This window comes from Pinus tabuliformis, chromosome 3_2 (genome assembly GCF_031772625.1).
Source record: "Pinus tabuliformis cultivar Carrire ecotype Pingquan chromosome 3_2, CPIR1, whole genome shotgun sequence".
NCBI lineage: Eukaryota > Viridiplantae > Streptophyta > Pinopsida > Pinales > Pinaceae > Pinus > Pinus tabuliformis.
Window position 1 is genome coordinate 1277792311 of NC_142302.1, and position 19846 is coordinate 1277812156.

Below are 19846 nucleotides of genomic sequence, written 5' to 3' on the forward strand. Positions count from 1 at the left end.
GGCTTTTCACAGGTTGAAGGCATTGACTACACTGAAACCTTCTCCCCTGTTGCCAAAATGAACTCTATCCGCCTTGTTCTTTCCCTTGCTGCCTCTTTAAAATGGGAAGTCCATCAGATGGATGTTAAATCTGCCTTCTTGCATGGGGACTTGCAGGAAGAAATCTATATGGAACAACCCATTGGCTTCATCCAAACAGACTCCAGCCTTGTTTGTCGACTTAAGAAATCCCTTTATGGTCTCAAGCAAGCTCCTCGGGCTTGGTATGCCAAAATGGATAGCTTTCTTTTAGAATCTGGCTTTTCTAGGTGTTATTCTGACAATACTGTCTACACCAAGAAAGTGGGCAACTCTCTTATCATCCTTGTTCTTTATGTTGATGATCTTATTCTTACTGGTAGTGATCCCAACCTTATAAACCATGTGAAGTCCAGCCTTAAAAAGAAATTTGAAATGACAGACTTAGGACACTTACACTATTTTCTCGGTCTTCAAGTCTTGCAATCCAAGGAGGGTATTTTCCTTTCCCAGTCCAAGTATGCTTGTGATATTCTTCGTCATTTTCACATGGAAGACTGTAAGCCAGCCCCTTCTCCCTTTCAGTCTGGAGTCAAACTTTCAGTCTCTTGTACTTCTCCTGAAGTTGATGCTACCTTATACCGTCAACTTGTAGGAAAACTCTTGTATTTAACCCATACTCGTCCTGACCTTTCCTTTGCTGTTGGCCTTGTTGCTCGTTTTATGCAAAACCCCCGTGAAAGTCATTGGAAAGCAGCTAAAAGAATACTTCGTTATGTTCGAGGTACAGTACAGTTTGGGATTCATTACAGTGCCAAAGCAGCTCCTCTATTAGTTGGTTTCACTGATTCTGATTGGGCTGGTGACCCTGATGATCGAAAGTCTACTGCCGGTTATGTCTTCACTCTTGGTTCAGGACCTATTACATGGGCTTGTAAGAAACAGGCTGCCATTTCTCTTTCGTCAGCAGAAGCAGAGTATCGTGGTGCCGTGGAAGCTAGTAAGGAAGCCTTGTGGCTTCGTCAGATCCTATCAGAGTTTGGCTTTGAGCAGCAGCATCCAACCACACTTTGGTGTGATAATCAAAGTGCCATTCAGCTATGCAAAGATCCAGTCCAGCATCAGCGCAGCAAACACATTGAACTACACATGCACTTCATTAGAAAGCTCATTCATGACCATGTTCTTGAAGTGCAATATTGTTCAACAGATGATCAGGTTGCAGACATCTTCACAAAGGCTCTCACAGAGGCGAAGTTCACTAAACTTCGATATATGCTTGGATTTCAGGAAGTTGTCACTAAGGGGGGATAGGCTCTAGTGCCTCCTTCCTTCTCCTATTGTGTCATATTTGTAAATCCTTCAATCCTATCCCAAGTTGTTCTTAAGGGGGGATGTTAGGATATTCCGACACATAGGAAATAGTTAAGTACAACTTGGTCTAGTTTAGAGTTAGGTATAGAGTTAGGTAAAGTGTGTTTCTTTACCGTTGTACATATTGTAACTTACAATCCGACGGTCACGATATGTAGTGATCCGACGGTTCATTCTCTCCTCGGTATTACCGACACTTGATCCGTGGCTTGACACCCGATTGGTCCATGAGTTCTATTTAAAGCACATGGAGGGTCATTGTTCGGGTAATCCGTGCATGAGAGAAGCTTATGTAAATTTTCATTCTTTGATTAATAAATTGCCTGTAGTAGCCACGTTGGCGCAGGCCGTGGACTGTTTCCCTCTTTGAGGGTTTTAACCACGTCAAAAATACTGGTGTATTGATCTGTGATCTGGTTGTGAGCGGTGTCCTTTTGGTGTTCTTTCTAAGGAACTTACCCTGTAAATTCCTACAAGCTTATGGAGGAATGGTTGAGCGTTTGAGGTCCAACTTTCAAACCTTTTCATCAAGCCACCGCTCACCATTGATACCTTTTTTTCTTTGTTAACCATGATCTCGGTTGTGCTGACAAAGAATTGGTTGATCTAGTCGTGGTTCTAACCTCGAAACCCATCGTTAATGTAATGCTTGTTGTTGAGACCCATTTCACACCTCAATATGTTGTAACAAGCGAGTGACAATAAGGAGATGGTTGATCCATCCAAGGTTCCAATTAGTGGAACCTTGAGACTAGCCGCTGCTCACCATTGAAACCCATGCACACTTTAATTCTACTGGTGAGCGAGTGACAATAAGGAGTTGGTTGATCTGGTTGGGGTTACGGTTCATAGAACCGTGAGGTCAACTACCACTCATTGCATGAATATCTAACCCTTTGTGTTGACAACCTTAAAATGGGGTGATGTCAACAAGGATTTGATCGATTCAGCCAAGGTTTCAGTTGTAGAACCATGCAATCCAACCACCACCCACCACTAACACTATGAACTTTAACATCTTGTGAATGGGTGTGCTAGTGAAGAACGAGTCAATCTGGCTATGGTTCCAAAGTGGAACCCTCTCACCACCCACTACTCACTACCATGCCTTGGTTGAACTTGTAGAGGGAAATGGCCAATCCGATGATGGAACCACACATAGTGGAACTCTATCGCTATGCTTTCAAGTCATTGGTTTCGTTGATTGAGATATTGGTTGACTGGTGAATGATCATTGGGCACTAGATTGATGATTAAGAGTAATCTTGGGCTCCCCCTCGTGGTCAATGTTTAACATGAGTGCGTGGGTTGCAATTGAGATTTGCACCAATATTCCCTCCCTTGGTCAAGGGTGGAGATTAACTGTGGGCCCCCCTTTCCCCAAGTTTGAAACTATCATTTGGGTTACTGGCAATGTTGTTGAGGAGATAGGTGCGAAAATGGGGTTAGGTCGACCAAGTCATGGTTATAGTGTGGGAAATTTGTCGACCGAAAGAGTGCCCACCATTAGGTTTTTCTAACTTGTTAAATTGTAGTGGGCAAGCACATTAAGGAGTGGTCACTCAAATGTAAGGTGGAATCGAACCTTCACAAACTATGAACTCGTGGACCCCACAATGATGACATGGATGTGCCACCAAGGCCTAGTGGAGGCCACATGGATGCCACGTGGAGGCCACATGGATGCCACGTGCAATTAGGGGAATTTTTAGGTCTAAAATGGGCCTCCTAAGAAAGATGTACAACCAAAATAAACTTATAGGATTCAAGATGATGATGTCAACCATGGGCGATGATTCACCATTTTTGGAGTAAAAAAGTAAAAAGATTAAAAATAATAATACTACTTTTTTGACTTGTATTTTCAACCTATCTTCCTAAGTTTTACTCAAATTTCAAGTGGGAGTACTCGTTGGATGCAAAATTTGATTCCTCATCTAAGGATTGCCCATGTTGCATACTTTTGATGGACCCTGCTACACGAAAAATGAGGAATACATGAAAAAAACGTGATTTTTCATGTATTTCTCATTTTTACTATAGTAGGGTCCATCCAAAGTATGTAACATGGGTACTCCTTGGATGAGGAATCAAATTCTCCATCCAACGAGTGTTTTCGCTCGAAATTTGAGTAAACACATAGGGAGATAAGTTGAAAATACGAGTTGAAAAAATACCTTTTCTTTTTTCCCTCTAAAATTTGATGATGTAATCTAATATTATTTTATTATTTCCACTATTATTTTATAATTTCCTTAGGAGGCCCATTTTAGACCTCAAAGATCCCCTAATGTGCCCTTAGGATAGCATGGCCTCATTTAATAGGTTGAAAACTTATAACATGCCTAACTTTTGATCTAGGACTCGGATTGTGATAAATTTTATATCATTGGAAAGCTCATGATGAGTTGATCATAATAGTAGTATCAGAATTAGATTTTGTGGACTTTCAAAAATGAGGTTTTTGGTAGCCCCGTATTCATAACAAATCTTGGAGAGAAAATCAAACATTACCCTCTTGCATCCCTGAATCGTTGGGGGTGGGAGGTGGTTACATAATTGTATCATAACCAAGGTTCAACATTGGACCTAAAGAGGTTCATGCATGAAGGATAAAGTTTAAGATGATAGTTTAATTATTGCACATGTTGATTCTCGATTTGTAGTTGATGTGGTTGCTAACCTTGATAAAATTTTCATATCAAAGCCAAGGTTCAACATTGAACTTAAAGAGGTTCACGCACCAAGGATAAAGTTTAAGATGATAGTTTAATTATTGCATATGTTTAATTTCGATTTGTAGTGGACGTGGTTGTTAACCTTGATCAAATGTTCATATGCCTTTTTCTCTAGCATGTACAGTTGAGATGGGTTTTGATTTTGTGAACAACTTCAAATTGGCATGCTTAGTGTTGACAGACTAAGGTCATGAATAATATATTTAGGTTGGATTTAGCTAAAAATTGTGTGTGTGTGTGACAACACATAAGAATATTGAAATTCCAGTAAGGAATAGAGGAATGAGTAGTAGAATGGTATAGTACAACACGAACATATCCCATCATAATCAAGAAGAGGACTTAGTTGGGAAGAGGTCAAAGGAAAATTCCCCTAATGCCATAGATACCTTCAAGAGCTTGAGAATTGAATTGAGAAGTTGCAAGGTAGATAATGAAAGGATTATTAAAGCATAAGAAAGGAAGGTAGAGGTGAATCCAATGATTTTTCAAGTCTTATCATATCTACAAAGATGAAAGCAACATAAGATTGGTGTCAGCTATCTATGCAGGCACAAATCCAAGAAAAGCGCATTGGAGATCTAGAAGCAAGGATTGGAAAAAAATAGGGAAGAAGGTAGCAAGGCAAAGAAAACTCATTGGCAAGCAAGTGAAGGAATAGTGAGTGGATAAACCCCACTCATCACTATGGAAAGAGAGTCGAGCAACTACGACCAGTCATCTACTGTTGCAACCAGAGGTCGACACTAGAAAAGGAGAAGTGAGAACAGATCAATGTCAAAAGAGTTCAAGAAATCAATGCCCACTACCTTTGATGGAGAAATTAATAAGGTTGAAGAGGCAAAATCCTAGTTGTTGGGATTGAAGAAATACTTTAGATACCATGAAAATTGTAAAAGCGTGAGGGTCAAGGTAACCATTTTTAGTTTGAAAGGAAAAGTTGATATATGGTGGGAAGATTTCAAAAATGTCAAAAGAATTAGAGAAAAGGAACTATCTTGGAGAAAATTTGAAAAATATTTCCACAAGAAGTACATGTTTAAGAGGTACTATGGCAAAAAAAAATTGAGTTCCATGAACATAAGCTAGGGAAACTTACCTTGGATACTTACATCAACATATTTTTCAAGTTTTTGAGGTATGTGACATATATCAAGGATGAGAAGGTTAAGATACAGAGATACCTCAGTGGATTACTACAGTCCTACCAAGATAGGATTGAGTTTAATGAGCTGAGGACGTTAAAGGACGCCCTTTGAAAGACTAAGTATTGTTATGATCAGTCCAAACATAGGGTTGAAATCCAATCAAACTAGAAGAAGAAGGACAAAATTAGTTAGAAAGGAAAAGGACCAAAATTCTCAGGACACAAGCAAGGATGGAAAATTGTTAAGATCGTCGCTCCTACCAAGGGTGAATTCTAGCATAATTCCACTTCTGATAGTAGATATTGGCCTGCTAAATTAACGAAAGAAGAGACTGATGAACCCAAGAGAAGGTCAATATAGTGACGGGGATGTGGAGAGAACCACAAGAAAATGGATATTCCTCTCCAATAAAAAAATATCAAGAGGTAGTGAAATTAAACGATGTAGCTCAAAGGGCACCTCAATTTTATGTGGCATTAGACAAAATGAAAGTAGATCATCAAGCCTCGATGATTGAAATGGAAGGTATGGTCTCTAACCATCATATTTCAATTTTAATCGATCCATGTTCAAATTTCAGTTATATCAATCCAAAAGTTGTAAAGATGTGCAACTTTCAAAGCAAGCCCCAGTGCAAGCTCATGGTTCATCTAACTAGCCACGGAAGTCAAAAATAAAGTGGTTGATTAGGTGGAATCATGCCACCTATATCTGGGTGGTCTACTTATAACAACGACCCTCAGTTTTCTATCAGTTGGTTTGCATCCTAGTTTTAAAAATCGACCTAGTCTAATCGAAAATCGATCAAACCAGTTGGTTAGCTCCCTGAGATATCAAATCTGATTCATTGGTTGGTCAGGACTGATTAGGTACCAAATCAGCTGGTTTTGGTACCAAACTAATCGGTTCGACCAATTTGGTACCTGGCCAACCAATTTTTGTAAAAAAAAACAACTGGTTAGTAAGCCACATGGTTGGGCATGTTGATGGGGCTCCCAAGTGGTTTTTAACAAACCATGGTAGACTCCCTTCTAAATATGGCCCTCTAAGCTTATAAAAAATGCCTAAGCTCCTATTTTCCTCACATGTTTGATTTCTAGTGGTTGTGTGCACATAAGATCTTGGACATTTCTACAACAACATTGAGTTTTGGAGCAACAACAACAAGTTTGGAGGTTCTTTGTCATCTTGGAGCTAGTTTGGAGTTGTCTAGTGGAGTTGGGGGTGTTGATCCCAATGCAAATCTAGTAGTTGAACGAAGAGTTAAAGGAAGTGAACCAACAAGACCAAGCATGGCACATGGTGACTCATGAGGGAAGCAATAGTCACGTAACTTGGTGAACTAGTGCTTCTAGTTCTACTCGACTTAGTGTTGTTGCTCATGCTACTACTAATATTGTTATTGACATTGGAGAGGAGTTTGAGGAGTCCTCAAACTTCAAGTTAGATGTTGTTTATGTAGCTCATAGTGATGATCCCATGTGTAGTAGTGGTGATAATTTTGATGAGTGATCATGTCAACTAGTGATTTGTAGTAGGCTAATGGCCTAGTAGCTTGAGTTGTAGCATTGTTTTTTGACTCTAGAGGCCATTTAGAGCCTCATTGGTTATGTATTTTGTCAATGATATCATTGATATGTATTGCACTCGATGCCATTTTGATATATGCACCCTTACATGGTATATAGATGAGAAGACTTTTCATATTTTGTCTCTAATGGTTTGGAATCATGGTTTGTAATATTAAAAATATTTTTTTTCATTAAAATTAATTAATTTATGTATTTTTTCAAATTCGAGTTTATTGAATCCGATTTGATCTGGTTTTGGTTTTTAAAAATATGGTTTGTATGATGTGTTGATGGGAATGAACTAGTTGGCATCCCACCGAGTTAAGGTGGATTGCTATAACAAGTCAATAGAATATCTCAACGACCAAGACAAAGACAGAATACTCCAAGGAATGAGGAAGCATATATCTATCAAGCAAATATCAACACTGCAATTAAAGAAGTGCAACTCGAAATGATATACCCTAAATGTGGTCCAAGTGACCAACATGGAAAAGAGCAACGAGACTAGAATCAAGGATCACCCTATTTTAAATCAATTCAATAATGTGTTTCTAGAAGAAATACTAAGATTTCCACCCAAGCGAGAAATCAACTTCTCCATTGCGTTGATCCCTGGTGCAATGTTAGTTTCAAAAGCTTTCTATGATATAGAATCGGTAGAATTAAAGTTTCAGCTAAAAGAGATGTTGGATAAGGGGTATAGCATACCTAGTCTATCACCTTGGGAGCCTTAGTGTTATTTGTAAAGAAGAAGGATGTCATGTTGCGATTGTGCATTGATTATCAGTAGTTGAATAAATCTAGTGAAAAAAAAAGTACTTGTTGCCTAGAATTGATAATCTATTTGACCAATTCAGAGGGAACATAATTTTCTCTAAAATAGATTTGATATGTATTTATCTTTAGGTTTGAATTAAAGATGAAGACATCCACAAGACATCGTTTAGGAAAAGGTATGAACACTACGAGTTTGTGGTGGTACTATTTTGGCTCACAAATGCAATAGTCACATCTATTTTCCTAATGAACAACGACCTTAGCCCGTATTTGGATAGGTTTGTATTGGTTTTTGTGGATGATATCATTGTTTACTCAAAAACCATAGAAGAACGTGAAGATCATTTGAAGGCATTGTTTTAATCTCTAAGGGAACAAATGCTATATGCCAAACTCAACAAATGTTACTTCTTCCAATCACATGTCCAATATTCGAGACATGTCATTTCAAGAGGAGTGGTCGTGGTTCCTGAAAATATTAAGACCATAATGGAGTGGCAAACTCCTTGAAATGTCACGAGGTTGGGAAAAGATGAAACCATTGATTTTTTGTGGTCAATATGAAATTTATCACCCAACTACTGGTCGAAACAAGTTGATGGATTTCTACGTGTGTTTCAAGTGTAGGCATCAACATGCTAAAAAAGGTGAAATTCCCAACTTGCATAGGAACGCAATTGGAACAAATAAACAATTGTTCACTGGATTTTGTTAGTCGCAGACACATTGATGTGCATAACAATTTATATATTTATTATTCAATATTGAGATGATGGTTTACAAGTCGTTGAGTAGTTCTCCTTTATAGGAGTTGACTGGCTACAAGGGTTAAAGAACATGCTTTTTGACATAAGTGCCCTTTCATAATTAATGACAACTTAATTTTATTAATTATTGATATTTATTTTTTATTTTTTATTTAATATATATATATATATATAGAGAGAGAGAGAGAGAGAGATATATAGATATATGAATATTTTATTCATAACATTGCCTCTCCCTTAAAATGCTTTGTCCTCAAAGCATAGGCAATGTTGGGTGTTGTTGGAAAAAACGTTTCATCTCCCATGATGAATTGTCTTCTGATAGTCTTCTCCATTTGATAAGGTATTCTCTAATAGTCTTTGATTGTAGTACCTTCTCTCTGGTAGCGAGTATGCATTCAGGTTCTAATATGATCCTTCCTTCTTCGTCAGTCTCAGGGATCTCTGTTTGAGTTGTTTGATTTTTACCTGGTACTTTTTTTAGACTTGATACATGAAATGTGTTGTGGATTCGACAATTGTCTGGTAGCTTCAATCCATAAGCCACGCTACTTATTTTTTTTTTATTTGGTATGGTCCATAATACTTAGGAGATAACTTATTTTTCCCTTGTTGTTTTAATGATAACTGCTTATAGGGTTGAATTCTAACGAAAACCCAATCTCCTTCTTCGAATTCTCTTTCTGTGTGGTGTTGGTCGGCTTGTTGCTTCATTCTATTGTGTGCCATTGTTAAATTTTCTTTTAACAAGTTAATAATTCTTTGGTTTTCTTCTAAGTGGTTCTTTATTGCTTGAACCTTAGAATTGTGCAGCGCAAAATCCTTCCACCTAGGTGGTTCATAGCCATATAGGGCTTGGAAGGGAGTCATTTTAGTTGAAGTATGATAGGTGGTATTATACCACCATTCTGCCAAGTGTAGCCATTGGGACCATTTGTTTTGTTTTTTAGTGACGAAACAACGTAGATATGTTTCCAAACATTTATTTACAACTTCAATTTGACCATCCGTCTAGGGGTGATAAGTCGAACTCACGTTGAGAGATATTCCTGCTTAGTGGGAGAAATATTTCCAAAAATTGCCTTTAAATTTTGCATCTCTATCACTAACAATAAACTTCGGAAAACCATGTAGTTTGTAAATGTTTTTACAAAACACTTCCGCAATTTTCTTGCTTGTGTCAGTTTTTTTCATTGCCATGAAGTGGGCATAATTGGTGAGTCTATCTACTACAACAAATATATTGTCCTTACCATCATAAATGGGTAGTCCTTTAATGAAATCCATCGAGATTTTCTCCCATCGTTTATTTGGAATATACAATGGGTGTAGTAAACCATGAGTTGGAATATTTTCACTCTTATTTCTCTGACAAACATCACATGCAACGACATACTTTTGGATTTCCTTACTCAGACAACTCTAATAGAACAATTGTTGAATGTTGTAGTAGGTTTTGAAGAACCCAACATGCCCAATTGCAAGAGAATTGTGAGCTTCTTTTAGAATTTCATTCTAAATTTGGATGATGGAGTTATATAAATTCTACCTTTGTACCATAATATGTCATTTTTCCATTCTTCAATCATAGAATCATAGTCTAAATCCTTGGTAGACTCAGCTCGTACCTCGTCTAACCAGTCAGAAACAACTACCAAAGTGGCCCATGTTGTGTTGTCATCATCTTTCTGTGAGTGTGCATCAGCTACGACATTTTCCTTTCCCTCTTTGTGCAGTATTTCCAAGTTGAATTTTGAAAGCTTCTACATCCATTTTTTTTGTTCTGGCGATAATATTTTTTGTTGAAGTATGAATTGAAGGCTATTGTGATTGGTTTGAATTGAAAACTTACTTTCGATTAGGTATTGTTGCCATTTAGTTAATGCATGTATGATGGCAAGCATCTCCTTTTGGTAAGTCGACTTCAAGATTTCTTGTTTGTTAAGCTTCCTGCTTTCGAAGGTTATAGGATGGTTGCCTTGCATTAATACTACTCCAATTCCAAATCCTGAAGCATCACATTCGACTATGAATGGTTTGGAGAAATATGGAGTTGTCAGTACCGGTGTGGTTGGAATTACTTTTTTTAGATTCTTGAAGCATTCGTCTGCTTGGTTATTCCATTGGAAAGCATTCTTTTTTAACAAGTTTGTCAATGGCGTAGTCAAATGTGCATAGTTCTTTATGAACCTTCTGTAATATCTAGTTAAACCTAGAAATCCTCTTAGTTTTGATATGTTCTTGGGTTTTGGCCATTCCTTAATTTCTTTAATTTTGCTAGGATCCACTTTGACTCCTTTGGATATGACGTGTCCTAGGTATTCAAACTCCTTCTACCCAAAGGTACATTTTGATAAATTTGCATAAAATTGATTCTTCTCCAATACAAAAAGTACTTATTCTAGATGCTTTAGGTACTCCTCTCACATTTTGTTGTAGACGAGGATATCGTCAAAGAAGACCAATACGAATTTTCACAAGTATGGGTGGAAGAGTTCATTCATGGTTGCCTAGAAGGTGGCTGGTGCATTTGTTAAACCAAATGGCATTACCTTAAACTCGTAGTTCCCTTCATGAGTTTTGAACGTAGTCTTCTCGACGTCTTCTAATCTTACTCGAATTTGATAGTAGCCTGACCTCAAATCTAATTTTGAAAAATATTCTACGCCATGGAGTTCATCTAGCAACTCATCAATAAATGGAATGGGAAATTTGTGTTTAATAGTAAAAAAATTTAATCCTCGATAATCTATACATAATCGGAAGGACCCATCATTCTTCCTGACTAACACTACTAGTGCAACATATGGACTTCTGTTTTTCATAATGACTCCACACTTTAACAAGTCTTGTATCAGCCTTTCTATTTATGTTTTATGATGATGGGGGTAGCGATATGGTTTTACATTTACCAGTGTCGAATCTGGTTTGACTTCAATGATATGTTCAATTTTCCTTTTGGGGGGTAATTTCATCAATAATTCTTGAAATACTTTGTCATATCTTTGGATTAAGGATGCAACTTCAGAATTTTGGTGAATCCCTTCCATCGATAATAACTTTAATTGTTGGCATTGTGCGACAAATACTAGAGCTCCCTTGCGAATGAGCTTCTTCATTTGCTGAGCTGAAATGATTTGGGTAGGTGGGGCTTGGAATCCAAATAGCTTATACTTTCTCCCATCCAGAACCTAACGAATTGGTTGGCGATTTGCAGAATATGTCCCTAGTGTTTGCAACCATTGTACTCCTAAAATGGCATCTACACCTCCTAAGGGGACTATAAAAAAACTGGACCCCATTTCGTATTCGTTTAGTTGCATTTTAACTTTATGGAACTCCCCTACACAATCTATTTGTTTCCCTTCTGCCACCATAACTTTTAAATATGCTACAAGATAGGCAAAAATGTTCAACCTTTTTGCGACATTAACATCTATAAAATTGTGTGTACTTCCTTAACGTATTAATAGAATAATGTTTTGCTTCTTAATATGTCCTTTAATCTTTAGTGTTTGTGGTTGAGCTATCCCTGTGATAGCTCCCAGAGAAATTATTGGCATATTTTCATCTTTTGGATCTGGACTAGGACTCTCGTTTCCTTGATTGGTTTCTTTGTTGGAGTTACTATCTAAAGATTCCTCTTCTTGCTCTGCGTCATAGTTGTAATTTTTTTGCGTAGTGCATCTATGTCCTAGAGAATATTTATCTCCACATGTCCAGCACTTGCCATCTTTTTTTCTTTCGAAATTTGACTATTGTTTTCCTCGTTGGCACATCAGTGGTGGAATGTACTTACCATTGTTTTCTGAAGAAGACTTACTTAACTTTCCTTTTGAGCACTTGCTTGATTTTTCATTACTGACATATGGTGTTTTATGGAGTTTATGCTTTTGTTCAATAATTATTGTTGCATGTAAACCTTCTTCAATGTATTTAGGTATATATAGTTTTAATTCTTCTCAAATATACTCTTTAAGCCCACATCTATACATTTTTAGCAGTTCATGGTCAAAGAACCCCCTTTGTCTTATAACTAATACTTCCCACTCATGGGTGTATTTGCTTACAGATCCCTTTGTTTGAGGTGAACAAATTTTTCATAAACATCGTCTTCTTCTTCGTCATGGAACCTTTTAAGCAAGGCTTCCACAAAAATTTTCCAATTGAACGAATGAGCCTCACATTTGTTGGACCACCATAGGAACCAATCGTATGCTTCAGCTTCCAGGTTGTTGGATGTGGTCATGACCTTCTCTTGTTCTCCTATTGGTGGGTTTGCCCCAAAAATGGCATCCATTTTATTTACCCACACAATGGTGCCTCTATGGTCCTTACCATCGTACTTAGGTAATTCCCTTTTAATTTTTTGGTAGTCTCTTTTGGGAAACTTTGTATAGTACTGACTTCCTCGGAATTGTATATGCAGTATTTGTGGGACTTCGTGCATCAACAGAAATTCATGACTAGTAAAAACTTCACCTTCTGGAGTCTTGGGACTTTGTGGCGATTCTTGAGTGATTAAGGGATTAAAATATGGATTGACCCCCCCCATTAACTGGCTCATCATGTTCTCTATTTTTTTAAATTATTTTGTTGGAGATCCTGAGAGAGGGGGCGAATCAGTATTTCTTTTCAAAAAAAAAATGTTATATCTTTTATATTTAGAACACAGAAATAAATAACAAGAATGAATGCTTTTATTAATATAATCTTTGCAATAAATCAAGTACAATGTATATATATAGCTTCAACCAGTTTCCAAGCACCAACTTGGACCTTTTGTGAGGCTTCAACCTCCAGAGCACCAACCTTGTCTTGTCAAGGCACCAACCTTGGCTTTAGGAGCACCAACTCCCAGGACACCAATCCTTCCAGTTCTGAGGCACTAACCCCAAGGGCTCCAACCCTCTCCTGCAAATTGTTTGGATCTGTTTGGTAGTAATTCTCTGCTCCCAACCCTGCTAGACCTATGACTTACTTCTGTCCTCCTTCTTCCACTTCTGCTAGACCTTCGGCTTCCTCTGTTTCTTATAGTTTCACCAACCTTTAAACTTTCCTTTTTCTCTATTATATATTCTTGATACCCCTGACCTTTGGCTTCCTTTTCGCTCGCTTCATTTTTTCTTGCTTGATCTTTCGGCTTCCTTTGCGCTCGCTCTTCGGCTTCCTCTGTCTCTTCGAATTCACCAATACTCAAAGGACGCGTTCATTCTGAAGAGAGGTCGAATTACAAAAGTGTTGCATATTAAAACTATATCAGAGGGGCCCTTTTGAATATTCATACGATAGACATTAATTGTTCATGGAAATCACATTACAAGAGAGGTTATACCCATATTGAAGATCCTACGTGCCACGTCCTTCTTTTAATCGCAATGGCAGCGTCCGGAGGTATTTTACAAGTCGTGTCCATAGCATATTTTGTCCTCCGATATCAACATCATTGATCTTCATATATCAACTTAGTTAAAAACATATAATGGGTGGTCCCACCTACCACATCATCATCTTAATTGCAATCATGGTTTACCATCGTTACATTTCTTGCTTCTTCGGATAACTCAATCGGGTCCACCTAGTCCCAAGTGTTATCGGATTAATTCTCCATCATTGATCTCATCTTTAATCTGACGGTTGTTGATCCACCCGATCAAAAAACCCAATCACCAATCCTCCACCATTTGATCAAGGTGCGCTAGATCCAATGGTTCATAACGATATCGGTTGGGGAACTTTCACGACGCTTAACCGCCTTTTCGGAGCCGATAAGGATTATAAATCCTTGATCTATAAAATTTCGGGTCCGTTCTTGAGATTAATGTCTGATCATTTTGTGACCCGATATCAATTAGATATACGAGGTCATCAAATCTACGGCCTGCAGGTCTTCAACTAGCACATGGGTTAACAACAAGCTTAACCCTTGTCGTTGACTGTGACATAAGCGTTGAAAATGAGATCGACAACTAGGATTTAGTGCGGGCCTTCAGCCACGTACACTCCTACCCCCACTCTTTTGATAGTTGTACTCTTTGTTTTCTTCTTTACTTGCTCTGATGACTACGTACACTCTTCACTCTTCCTTCCATGATGTGTTCCTCATTTTGGCTCTTTCCTCGCTGCATCTTCCTCTTTTCTCCTTCCGATATTTCATGCGATATCTCTAATATGGTTCTTACTCTTGGCACATGCGATAGATCTGCTTTGTCTTGGCTTGTCACTCCTATGGCTTCTCTTCACTCCTACCCCTTATAACTTCTGATACTGCTCTGATAGATCTTCTCTGCTCTGATAGCTCCTATGACATTCGATCATCATTCAGTATCCTAGAATATTGCCATATTGACATTAACGACAATCCAGATCAACATATTTACCATTTGGTCTTGAGTACTAATTATCATATCTTAGCCTTTTTTGAATTCATCCTGCTTCTTTTCAACATTATCAAGGCGCTAATACATTCTATCGATTTCCTCTTGAAATTTTCTTGAATTCACATCCTCATTGCTACTCCCCATTTTGTTCTTCTTTTTCCTAGTAGACCCAATTTTTAATTTAATTTAATTTTTATTAAATTAAATACTAATAATAATAATATATTTTTAAAAAATTAATTTATTTATTTAATTTAATTAATAATTTAATATAATTATAATATAGTTAATTTATATTATAAGCATATGATATAGTTAATTTCAATACCCTTCTACGATAAGTCGTAATGGTTGACCCGTCGTTTAGTGGAGAACAAGGCAACTAACCAAAGGGTCCGACCGAGCACGACAAGGTTGGACGGAGGCTTGTCATAAAAGGTGGGTACAACGAATGGGCAGAGGACAGACATGTCGGCGGAGAAAGGCAGCGTCAGGGCAAAGAACAAAGGTGGATAGCGGATAAAGGCAGTGTCAAGGCAGAGAACAGAGGTGGATAGCGAAGAAAGGTGGCGTCGACTGTGAAGTGGTGACAAGGGAACATGGCAAGTGTTGTTCCTTAAGAAAACAATTTCCTGGATGTGGGGAAATTGTGCTTAAGACATTAATAAATATTACTTACTGTCACTTATTGTTTGTTGTGTTCTCAAATGAAGGACCTGGAAAACATAGTCTCTAACTCTTAATAAATGTATGACCAGAACATCTCAGAATGCCATTGGTTGCTAGATATAAATGATTAATGAAGAAATTTTGAAGGGGAAGTTAAATATAATATGTTGATCTTTCATAGAAACTACTATCTTTAACTTAGAGGAATTATGATAATGAGAACTAAATCATAGACAATATGTTGATCTTTCACAGAAACTATTATCTATAATTTAGAAAGGAAGTGAGGACTTCAACTATAGGAGCGCTCTTTTAAGGAATTTTAACCTTATCTACATAAGAAAATAAAGACTTGTTGCTTCATTACTATACTTGAAAACAAGAAAACATAGCATGACACATGATAGAGAAGCTTACAAAATTATATGCAACAACCCATGGAAACTTTTTATTCTTTTATTAATCAATGATGATATCAGGAATACAGTCGCCTAGTCTCCAGGTTCTCCAAAATTCGAACCACCAACCCTTTCTCTATAAAAATCCCTCCTTTTATACATTTGTGAAACAGTTGCTGATCTCTGAAACTGTTAAACTACTAAATTGTTTCCCTAGCTATCTGAATAAAAAACTATTACAGAATTTACAGAGGTTAAAAGACACCTCAAAGAACATGAAATAATAGGAAAATAACTGAATTCAGAAGAGGATGATAACCGTTGGCTTGCTCTGTTAATCCATTATCGAGTTCCTCTGTAAATGCCCTAAATGATGTTTAACTTGCTTTAGTCGTAATGAACTATGTTGACTTGTGTAATCCTGGGCTTACGCATATATCGGATGCATTTTAATTGGCCAAAACACCAAGAAACCCAACCAATTGCCTTTTCTTCAAATTCAGCTTTAACACTGATTTTTCCGCTTACACAGCGAAAACAACACAAAACACGCCAAGTGGAACTGAAAGGAATTAACTTTGTTTAAAAAATCAATCAGATCCACCTTTTCAACAGTGTTGGCTTCCAATCACATATGCATTCGGCGCTTTCCATTGTAATGTTGGACTTATGCATAATTCTTTCATATCTGCACTTTTCTATTGAAAATGAAAATATACCATAAAGCATGCTTTTTCTGCTTCTACACGGGCTCTGCACAACTATCGAGGCATACTTTATTGCAATCGCAATAGGCGCTTTCGGTGGTGCATTAACCCAATCATAACAATCTGTGATATGGCAGACCCGATAATAGTATAAAATATGGCGTATAGAATATCGAGTCGATCTTACCCATATCACAATCGGCGCTTTCCATATATATATATATATATATATATATATATATATATATATATATATATATATATATATATATATAATACATTACTGATATGACGGAACCGCCGCAATTATAAAACGTAATATATATGCTTTCGTGTGCAACCATCGCAACCACAATCGGCATAAGTCATAAATGTTATGTTGAAATCCCAGACCTGACAGAACTATAAATCATGGCGTAATCAATATCGGGTCTGGCTTATCGTTATTGCGGACCCACTGGTATTATAAATATAATATATATCCTTTCGGTTCTGTCATCGCTAATCGCAATCGGCAGAACCCGTATGCATGTGTATAAAGGGCCTTTCGATACAACGGTGTTGGCATTATGATACATATGCTATACTTGATGGCAACCCACTCATCTCAGATGATAAATTATAGTGCAACAAAGTTCACGCACTTTCATGAAGATAAAAGTTTCTTTCATGTAGAGAAAATTTCACGCACTTTCATGAAGATAAAAGTTTCTTCCATGTAGAGAAAAGTTCGTGCACTTTCATGCAGAGAAAATTTTCTTTCATGTAGAGAAAAGTTCACGCACTTTCATGCAGAGAAAAGTTTCTTTCATGTAGAGAAAAGTTCACGCACTTTCATGCAGAGAAAAGTTCCCTTCATGCAAGAGAAAATTTCACGCACTTTCATGATTAGTTCATGGTATTAGTCCGACAGTTTTTGATCCTATGGTTTTGGTCCATGGTATTGCATCCAAAAGTGTTGATCTCACGCACTTTCATGGTTGGTTCATGGTATTAGTCCGACAGTTTTTGATCCTATGGTTTTGGTCCGTGGTATTGCATCCAAAAGTGTTGATCCCAAGTATTGGGTCCGTGGTATTGTGTTATTATGGTTTTGGACCGTGGTATTGTGAAAGGCCTAAGGCTATAAAAGAGGAAGGAGATCATTTGGCAAGGCATCACTGAATTATTGAATATCTGATAAAGTGCTAGATCTGGAATACTGTGATTGGGTTATGGTGCAGACCTGGATCTGAGCTAAAGAGGGATCTCACCAGTTGATGGAGAACAAGATCTAAGGATAGATCGGTATCAAATGGTTTGAAATGAACTATCTATATATATTTGATTATGCTTATTCTAGTTCTATATACTGACGCTTGTAATGATCTGAACTAGGTATAACTTAAGTTTGAAATCACTGCAAGTCATGTTTGAATATTTATAGATCTGTACGCGGGTTGGCTTTGGTGTAAGCGCGTATGTATGCAGGTTTGGTTCATTGTAGTAGCGTATACAATTTGACCTATGATATTTGAAGTCACGGGTGGTTCTGGTTGTTGATGGGTTCTGATGATAATTTAAAGATGTCAGTATTCTGCATGTCCTGTTTGGTTGATTGTATTTAGCTTCAGTATTGATTGATGAGAACTAATATTGGATCAGGATCATAATGACTCATATTTATGTGATCTGATGGACTAGATCGGGGTGCTAACACACATATTATCCTTGTATATGTATTGATCTGGTGAGTGGGTGATTCAGAAGATTGATTGATTATGTGCTTCAATGATATTAATGGGTCCAGTATGAAAATTGGATGAAACGTGGTCTTTCAGATTATGTGTTGTGCTTCAGGAGTATCCAGTATGAAAATGTATGAAACGTGGTACCTGGAGGAGAGAAGATTGTAGGCCGGCGCCTATGTACTAGTATCTTAGCTAGTACAAGAGCTAAGGGGGTGGTAGCTCCCTTCTAGTAGCAGTTGAAAACTTTGGAGCATTGTATTAGGTAGCAGCCTGCGTACTAGTAAATGGATAGGCTAGTACAAGAACAATGGGGGTTGTAGCTCCCTTCCAGGAGAGTCTGGAGAACGAGAGAAGGTTGTAGCCTTCTGCAGGTAGGAGCCTGTGTAATGGTATAAGTCTACACCAGTACAGAACTATTGTAAAAGGTATTTCTTATTAAAGAAGATTGAGACGACTTGCAACAGGTGGTTTTCACCCACATTGGGTTTCCACCTTACATCATGGTGTTCATGTGTGCTTCTTGTGTGTGATGATCTGTTCTATTTTACTGCTCCGGTTTACTGCTCATATGGTTAATAATGTTCTGATGCACTCATTAGAGATCAACTAACTGAATCATATGTTTACTGGATATATACTTGTTGCATCACATATGAATCTTAATATGGAAAGTGAAAAGTTATATTGATCTGATAATACTGATTCACCCCCCCCCCCTCTCAGTATTATTTCCAACAATTGGTATCAGAGCAGGTCCTTTTGTAGAAGCTTGATCGCTTGAAGGAGATCCGTGGAACAATGGGAAAGAAGCTTAAGAAGAAAGCGCCTAAGCAGAAGAAGACATCTCAGAAGAACTATGACAGTGGGAGAATCGATTGGGGATTATGTGGAAGAAGCACTTCAGATTTAGAATCATTTCAGAATGAAGATGAACTATCAGGTATGAATTTGTTATCCTCTATGTTCCATCTATCTATCCATTTGGAAAAGATGAAAGTGATATCGAAACAACTGAATTTGCTTTTATGGGTGAGCAAGAAAGATATCAAATAGAGGCAGAGTTTAAAAGGCTTACAGACAAAATTAGAGATCAACAAGATCTATTGAACAAAAGGGAATGTGTCTTCAAAGAAGAAGCTGCCAAACTAAAAGCTCAACTAAAGGAAGGAAACAAGGTAAGGAAGTTATTCAAGGACAAATATCAAAAGTTGCAGGATGAAGTAACATCACTAAGAGATGAAGTCAATGAAAGAAGCACAACCATCAAGAAACTCAGAGATAGATTCAGTTACTATGAAAGTCTTGAAGCCACGATCCGCTTGCTAAAAGAAGATCTTGAGGAATCAAAGAAGCAGAATAAAGAACTACTCCAAGCTCATGAAAATGAAGTTCTTGAACTAAGACGTCAGTTGGAAGAAGAAAGAAATGCTGAAGAAAACGTGAAGAAGCAGTATCTTGAAAAGGAAGAGCAACATCAAGTTGAGGTAAATATTCTAAAAGATAAATTAGAAGAAAAGGATAAACTGTTACGATTTCAAGATAGTACTAAAGTCTTGGATGATATTA